Below are 9,269 nucleotides of genomic sequence, written 5' to 3'. Positions count from 1 at the left end.
AGTTCTAGGAGTATATGTGCTTTTTTTTTAGATTGGAAGTTCTCATAATTATTTTTAATATAAATATGTGGAATAAGAATTTTGTCATGCAAACTTTTTTCCAAAATATTCTCTGACCTTAACTCTTTTACGTTCCCTTAGATATGATATTCATTGATTTAACACTGTCTACTCTTCCTAAACCGTCCTTCTGAGAACTTACTTCTGTTTCACTCACTTATACTTCCACCACCTTTACTTGTCTAAAGCCTTCTCATTTGTTAAGTCTTGGCTCAACCATTGACCTCTCCTATTACATATTCCATTTGCTAAAGAGAGCACTTTCCTTTCTTTGGGCTTCCTGCAACACCCTCTGCATGTATCTATCTGTACTTAGCATGATATATTAAAATGATCTGTTTCAGGAAGTTACATAAATGGAATCATATCTCTTTTATCTTTGTATCTGCAGTGCCTAGCCTAGTGACTAGTAAATAATAAACCATTGAAAAAAATACATATTTAGTTACTCTTGTTGAATGTATCTGTGAATATGGTGCCTAGCCTTACAGAAACAGGAACTCTAACCAGTGTGTTACTATAAAATGAGGTGATTCTACCAGCTTTATATTGTGTTCTAAGGCAGGACAAAGGACTAAAGAAAAATTCAAAAAGTGAATGATTATTTAACTTTTAGAAGAAAACTTTAAATAAACATAAATTGCATGGCCAAAGTAAAAGATGAAGTCCCATAAGGGTTTACAAGGCTTACACCGTCTGACTTGACCCCTACCCACTACCTCCGTGACCTCATCCACTTCATTCTCTTCCTTCCTCTCCTAGTCCAGTCCATCCAAAGACAGACACATCCAGCCTTGAGGCATTTATATTTAGTATTGTAACTGCCTAAATCTCCACTGTCTCGTTAACCACGTCTAGGTCTTCGTCTCCTTTTAGATCTTGCTCAGAAGTTACCTTCTTAGTGAAGTCTTCTCTCACCACCCTATTTAAAATTGCAAAAGCCAACCCACTTCACTCCTTATTTCCCTTCTCTGTTTTATTTTTCTTTGGATTTTATCAACATTCAACATACTACATATTTTACTTATTTGTCTTGCTTATTGTTAGTCTGTCTCCAGTAGAATCTAAGCTCTAAACATATTAATTACTGTGCATAACCCTATTTACCCTATGCCTAGAATAACACCTGGGACACAATAGGTGCTCAGTAAATAAATAATTAATAGCTAAGCAAATAGAGAGTCAATATGCCTGACCTTGATCAAATTACCTACATATTTCCTAGTGGCCAATATATCTGACCAAAAACTGAACTCAGCATTTGAGTATCAAACTTCCTACCTGACATCTCCATCTGAATGGCTACTATGTGACTCAAGCTTAGCAAGTCTAAAACCAATTGCTAAATCCAATTGTCTTAGTCCATTGGGCTTCCGTAACAAAATATCATAGACCAAGTAGCTTACAGACAACAGAAATGTATTTCTTACATTTTTGGAGGCTGGGAAATCTAAGATCAAGGTACCAGCAAATATTACAAGGCTATAGTAACTGAAACAGCATGGTAACAGAAGGGAGAACTCAGGAATAAAGCCATATATTTACAGCCAACTGATCTTTGACAAAACAGACAGAAACTTACACGGGGAAAAGGACACCCTCTTCAATAAATGGTGCTGGGAAAGTTGGAGAGCCACATGCAAAAGAATAAAACTGAACCCCTATATCCCTGTGTCTCACTATATAGAAAAATCAACTCAAGGTGGATTAAAAACTTAGATATAATATTTGAAACTGTAAAAATACTTGAAGCAAACATAAAGAAAACTCTCCTGGACATTGATGTAGGCAGGCAAAGAATTTATAACAAATACCTCAAAAGCACAGGCAACAGAATCAAAAATAGACAAATGGGACTTAATTAAACTAAAATGCTTTTGTGTAATGCAAAGGAACTAATCAAGAGTGAAGAGATGACCTGTTGAACGGGAGTAAATATTTTTGAACTGTTCATCCTGCAGGGGACTAATAGTCAGAATAGACAAGGAATTCTAACAACTCAAAGGTAAAAGAAAAAAACAAACAATTTCGTTAAAAAGTAGGCAAAGGATAAGAATGGACATGTCTCAAAAGAAGACATATAAATGGCCAACAGGGTTAGGATTTCAACATATGAATTTGGGTGGAATGCAAGTGTTTAGATCATAGCAATCTCTTCCACAAACTTATTCCTCCCCCAGTCTTCCCCAGCTCGGTATGCAGATTGAGTAACCATCAGTATGTAGTACAGTAACCAACAATCTCAGTACGTACATTGAGTTACAATCCAGCCAGTTACTCAAGCCAAAGCAGGCAGTCATTTGGGACAGAGATTATGCTATGTGTTCACAAACCTATTTCACTTTTTTTAAACCTGAACATACAGCCAGATTACACTTCCCAGTGCCCCCTACAGCAACATGGTTATATTATTGAGCTCTGGCCAGTGAGAATGTAGGTGAAAGTGATGTACTGCACATCTGGCCTGGCTCCTAAAATGTCCTATGTGGTCCTCCATGCCCTCTCTTTCTATTCTTTAGAGGCCACCTGTTGAAAATGGAGGTTTCATAAGATATGGAGCAGATCTCCTCATTCTCCTGTAGATCCATATTGGACTTGTGATATGAGAAAGAAGAAAATGGGTTAAGTCACTGAGATTTGAAAGGGGATGTTTGTTACAGCAGCTACTACCCTGCCTAATACCTGCTTTTGTTACTTTTCTTTCCCTCCCAAGTGCAACCCCTCATCTAAATTCTGAACATTGTCTCATCACAGTGTATCTCCAATTCTTCCTCTCTTCCGTATCTTCATTGCAACACTCTAGTCAAGGGTCAACCAGGTCTTACTTGGACACCTACAATATCCTTTTTATTTTCATTCTTGTAACCCTCAAGTTTATTCTCCAAACATTCAGAATAATATTCGTCAGTTTCCTGTACACTTATAATTAAATCCCCTACTCTCACATGACCTGCACCTCACCCCTGGCCTCCCTCCTTTCCCTCTTTATTCACTACACTTCAGCCTTTTTGACCTTTTCTTTACCACCTCACAGTCCTTTTGCTCCCTCATCCTATTGTTCCCTCCTCCAGAAGAGTGCTTACCGTGACTTATCATATGGCCAATCTCCTTTCACCTTTCAGTCTTATCTTAAGCCTCACTTCATCAGGAAGACCAGTTTTGAGTGTTCAGTCTGAAGCAGGTCCCCAGATTATTCTTGGTCTTGACACTTTGCTTTTTCCTTTATATCACTTCACAGTTAGTAATTATATGTTTATATAATAAACCTGTTCAAAGTCCACTGATTATACAATAAATTCCAAGACTATTAGGATCTTATCCATTGTGGTCACTACTGACTATCCAACACGTGCTCAGTGCCTGGCACATGGCAAGTTCTCAATAAATATTTGCTGAATAGATGAATGGATTAATGTTGATTGATCATTGACTCTGTCTGGAATTCATCATTTCCTTTTTCTCCCAATACTATGTGTTCCTTCAGATATCACTTCATTCATCATTATGGGAGCATCTTTTTTTTTTTTATTTACAGGCTCACCTCCAATTTTACCTTATCTTTGTTTATAACAGAAAAACATTTCTAATGACAGAAAATGAATGACACAATCTCAATGGCACACTACCAGAAGTATTTTCATTATTTTTGTTTGTGGTACAGGGAGGACTATGTAGAAGAAAAGACTGGAAATAGTCTTGAGTATCAGCCACATAAGAGTAAATGAGTGTGATTCAAGCAGTCAAAAAGAGTTGGATAACATGCTTCAGTAAGACTTCCCTAAGAACCTTTCTAGAAGTTTCCAGAATGTCATAATCTAGAGACAAAGCTGAGTTTGGAAAACGGAATTTAGTCAGGAGCAGTTCTTAGTAACGCTTGGATTCTACCAAGGGCCTTTCCTGTCATATTTTAATTTTGTAATTTTTTTTTATTTTGACCACTTGGGGTTCTTGAGCTAAGTCAGTTCTTCCTATTACCTCTCGATCTTTATCTACATTGTTATATTTTTTATATAGTTTAAATCACAAGTCATGAAATTTATATTTAATTTTTATGTTGCTACACAGGCTTTCTACCATGATAAAGGTTGGATAATAATGCACCAAGTTGGTATATTACTTCTGTGTGTGCAGCATAGCATAGAGGCTAAAGACCCATGCTTCACAGCCACAGAGCCTGGGTTCAAACACTATCTTTGCTACTTACTAGGACCTTGAAAAATAACATGAACTCTTTATAAACTATTTTTCCCTATCTGCAAAATGGAATTAATAATGATACCTGTTTCATAGAGTCACAAAGAGGATTCAGTTAGATATCAGATATAAAATATTTAGATCAGTACTAGGCAAATATAGCATTTTTTATTACTGGATATTTATGTTCCCTTTTTTTTTTAGAATTACCAATAAACCTACAATAAACAATGCATAAAGCTGTTGTCTTCATTGTTAACCATTTATCTAAAAAGTTCTTTGCCTTTTCATCTTTTTTCCAAGACTAAACCATATCCCTCCCTTAGTAACTGTATTTCCTTTAAACAACTGACAATTGGAAGTTGGACTATGAACAAGCTTCCATTGGGCCAATTTTAAGTAGCAGGAACTCATTCATTTATGCTGGGGCTTGAATTCTGAGGTTGGACTCAAAGTAAACAAGCAGGTGAAGAGGTTGGGATGATGAAAGACAATAGACCATTACCCAAGCCTAATGGTGTTGTAAAGGAGATAAATGTCTTTGAAGTAGCACCCTTAAAACCTGTGACCTTTAGATTGACCTTTCCTTTCAGATTATGGTATGCAGGTTGTTGTGGAGTCTGTGCAAAGTCAGCAATTAGAAAGAGGGACCTTGAGAGAAACAAGTTTTTGAGTAAGGTGCCTACCCAGAGGTATGACTCTATTGCTTCTGCTAGCTACCCATTGGTTTCCAAATTCCCCAACTGCTTTCAAAACGTTGGAGGTCTATGGCTCACTCTCTCACCTGTGTGCTTTCTCCAAGACAGAAAATGCATTGAGTCCCACCCCATTGTTACAGTCCACGCTGTAAGCACAGAAAAAAAAAAACACTGGAATCTGTACAAATTGCCCTTTACTTGTGAGAAGTAAAGTAAATGGAACAGATGGTTAATAACACTAAACACTAGTCACCTGCAAAGAAAATGGTATCTAAAAGAATTATTCATTTTGCTAAGGTCATTGAAGAAAATACAGGATTGATGAGTTTGCTAGAAGACACCAGAAAGCATACACCTTTGATCAGAACGAATGATTTAGGAGGTAGTAAAGTAGTGTGGAGATTATTTGAAGCAACTCACATTTGTACAGTATGTTAAAGTTTTCAAAAAACTTTCCCTCGAGATGACAGTTCATCTTCACGCAGAATTATGAGATGTGAAAGAGGATGATTATTATTCTCCCAGTACCCAGAACTCTTAATATTAAAGTTAAACCCATGCCATGCTGGGCCATACTGGAGCCTGAGACAAAAGAAAAAAATCAGCAATACTGATCCTATTTTTATTTAAAATTTTGATATTGGGGATTTGCATTTATTTTGCAGATTTAAATTTTTAAATATTGCATTAAAATGCTATTTACTTTGATTACTGAGTTTTCTGATGCTCCCCACCTTATCCATGAATTGTCTATTAGAATGTCCCTTTTAAATAGTATTTTTAAATGTCATTCCCCTTACAACCCAATATTATGAGTTAGTAAACTTGGTTAAATACTATAGGAGTATGTGGAAATTTTACACCTAGGACATATTCTGCTTTACCTTCTACAGCTCAGATGCCAGTGAACCATCCCCAAGGATTGACTATTTTTTCTTATTCTGTTCTTAGTTGAAGTAGAGAGTAATAGGCAACATGACTGATTTCTGTTAAGTTTGTTTAATTTCTTGTTTAAAAATGTTCCCCAAAAAATACTTATACAGAATTTTATGTTAATCAAAGCTAAGCAGAGCTTATGATGAAGAATGTCTTCCCTGTTATGTTTTCCTAATATAACTTCCAAGAGCAACATTTTTTTACAAAAACCATTTCTTCTTGTATTTCCGCCATTATTTTAAATAAGAATTTACCTCTTCATTTATCAAATAGATGCATTATATACTGCTGTTATGATAGAGATCAAATTCCCTAACCCCAACATACCTTTTCCTTTCCTTCACCCTCCCATACAGTTATCAGATTTTTTTAGTAAAATCAGTAACTGTTGTTTCCATCATCGTGAAAACATAAAATATTGTTCTCTGCATAGCAAATACTATAATATAATTATGCTTCTTATACTTTTTGATTTTTACTAGTATTTCGTAATTACCCCCCCCCTTTTTTTTTTTTTTTTTGAGACAGAGTTTCGCTCCTGTTACCCAGGCTGGAGTGCAATGGTGTGATCTTGGCTCACCGCAACCTCCGCCTCCTGGGATCAGGCAATTCTCCTGCCTCAGCCTCCCGAGTAGCTGGGATTACAGGCACACACCCCCATGCCCAGCTAATTTTTTGTATTTTTAGTAGAGACGGGGTTTCACCCTGTTGACCAGGATGGTCTCGATCTCTTGACCTCGTGATCCACCTGCCTCGGCCTCCCAAAGTGCTGGGATTACAGGCTTGAGCCACCGTGCCTGGCCCTTAATTACCCCTTTTTATCATCATCATCTATATATTTTATCTCATAATTATCTATAAACAATATCCTTAGATGTTTCAAACATATGCCTCCATCATATGCCTATGTTTAAACATACCAGATGATGTATCAATTTTCTCTTGTTCCTGGATATCTTCCTCATGAAACTCTTCCTCCTATTTCCCAATTCTAAACCAGTTGTTCTCTGGACTCAAGGATGGCTGTAACCCTGAACTTAGATTTTACAAGATCTTGTCTAGAATTTCCTATATCCTGAAGCTCAAGGTTTTCCCTTCCTTATTTTACTCTCTAATCATGCTAGAGCACATACTTTTAACTTCCTCAGTAAGGGTGAGTGAAAGCAACATTTGTAGTATATTATTTAATTCCCATATAGTTTGAATTTTTCAGATTTTTTATGTCATTGATTTCTAATTTAATTCCATTTCTAAACATATACTTTGAAGGACTTGAATTCTTTCAAATTTATTGAAACATATTTTATGACCTAAAATGATCTGTCTTGCTAAACTGTGTGTTGATTTATTTGATATGTACTTGGTCCTTGATAAACTTGTTTACTGTGTACTTGAAAAGGATGTGTATTCTGCTGTTGTTGGAAGGAGCAGTCTATGAGTGTCAACTAGGTCAAAGTGGTTGATAGCATTGTTCAAGTTTTCTATATTCTTCCTTTCTGTCTCATTGTTTCATACATCGAGAAAAGGGTATTAAAATCTATGACTGAAACTACAGATTTGTCTATTTCTCCTTGCAGTTCTATTGGTTTTTGCTTCAAATATTTTGAAGCTATATTATTAGTTGCCGACATATTTAGTATTGCTATGTCTCCTTGATTTACTGACTCCTTTATTATTAAGAAATGACCTTCTTTATCCCTGGTCATATTTTTTGCTCTGAAGTTCACTTTTTCTGATACTAATATAGCCAGTGCAGATTTCCATTAAATCATACTAGGATTAGTATATGTTCTTCCGTCCTTTTAGTTTTAATCTATTTGTGTCTTTATATTTATATGGAATCTCTTGTAGGCAACATCTAACTGGAGTCTTGCTTTTTTTATCCAATCTGATTATGTCTGCATTATAATTAGGATGTTTGGGACATTTACATTTACTATGTTTATTGGTATCATCATCATGATATTAGTTTTCTATTTGTCCTGTCATTTGTTTACCTTTTATTCCTCTTTTTTGTGCCCTTTTATTTTGTATTGAGTATTTTTGTTATTCCATTATATCTCCTTTGTTAACTAATTAGCTGCGATTCTTTGTTCTTTTAGTGGTTACTTTGTGGTTTATAGTATAATCTTTAAGTTACAACAGTCTCCCTTCTAGTAATATCATGCCACTTCACATATGGTTTAAGAACCTTACAATAGTTTACTTTTATTTCTCTCTTTCTAGCCCATGTGCTAATGTTGTAGTATATTTTGCTTCTACATATATTAGGTACCCCATGCTACATTATTATTATTTTTGTTTAAGTAGTAAGTTACCTTGTAAAGAGATGTAAGTAATTTTTTAAAGTTATTACTAACCAATGGGGTTACTTTTTAATTTAATTTAATTTTATTTTATTTTTGGCTGAGCACAGGGAACTTTCTGATGATAGAGTACATGGCAAGGTGGGGCTCCCTAGGCCCCTCTCATTCTTCAGGGTTTCTGGTGTGAAAACTGTGTCAAGGGGAGATTCTCAGTGTAGGGGTGAATGATTATGGCAGGGACTTTCCCAGCCACTGAAGGCCCCTCTCCTCCACACATGCTGTCACTGGGGCTGGTGGTCCAGGGGTTTCTTACCCCTTGAAGGCCATGTGGACTATAAGGTCTAACACCCTGTTGATATAGCCAAATTCATTGTCAGACCAGGAAATGAGCTTGACAAAGTAAGTGGTCATTGAGGGCATTTTACCAGCATTGAAGGGAGAAGAGGGGTGTCACTGTTAAAGACAGAGGAGACAATCTAGTGCTCAGTGTAGCCCAGGCTGCCCTTTAGGGGAGCTCTCCAATGACTACTTCACTCTCTTCTTGATATCATAGTATCTGTCAGATTTCTCCATATGGCAGATCAAGTCCACAATTGACACATTGGCAATGAGGATATGGAAGGCCATGCCAGTGAGCTTCCCATTCAGTTCAGGCATGAACTTGCCCACAGACTTGGCAGCACCAGTAGATGCAGAAATTATATTCTGGAGAGCCCTGTGGCCCTCACACCACAGTTTCCCAGAGGGGCCATCCACAGTCTTCTGGATAGCAATGATGGCATGGACTGTGGTCATGAGTCCCCCTCTACAATGCCAAAGTTGTCATGGATAACCTTGGCCAGGGAGACTAAGCAGTTGTTGGTTCAGGAGGCATTACTGATGATCACGAAGTTGTTTTTTTTACTTCTCATAGTTCATGCCCACCAAAAACACAGGGGCGTTAGCAGAGACATAAGAGATGATGATCCCTTTGGCTCCCCACTCTAAGTAACCCCCAACCGTATCCAAGATACTGAAGATAATGGATGACTCCACAGAATAATCAATTCCAGCATCAACCCATTTGATGGGATCT

General features: G+C 36.8%; 1 pseudogene; it reads right to left on the bottom strand.

Moving 5' to 3' along the window:
* Positions 1-885: 885 nt before the first annotated feature.
* On the bottom strand, positions 886-9,057 carry LOC144579684 (glyceraldehyde-3-phosphate dehydrogenase pseudogene; annotated as a pseudogene).
* Positions 9,058-9,269: the final 212 nt, after the last annotated feature.

The sequence above is a fragment of the Callithrix jacchus genome, chromosome 16, assembly GCF_049354715.1.
Source record: "Callithrix jacchus isolate 240 chromosome 16, calJac240_pri, whole genome shotgun sequence".
Taxonomy (NCBI): Eukaryota; Metazoa; Chordata; class Mammalia; order Primates; family Cebidae; genus Callithrix; species Callithrix jacchus.
The sequence above is the reverse complement of the archived record's forward strand: the minus strand, read 5'-3'. Positions and strand labels throughout refer to the sequence as shown.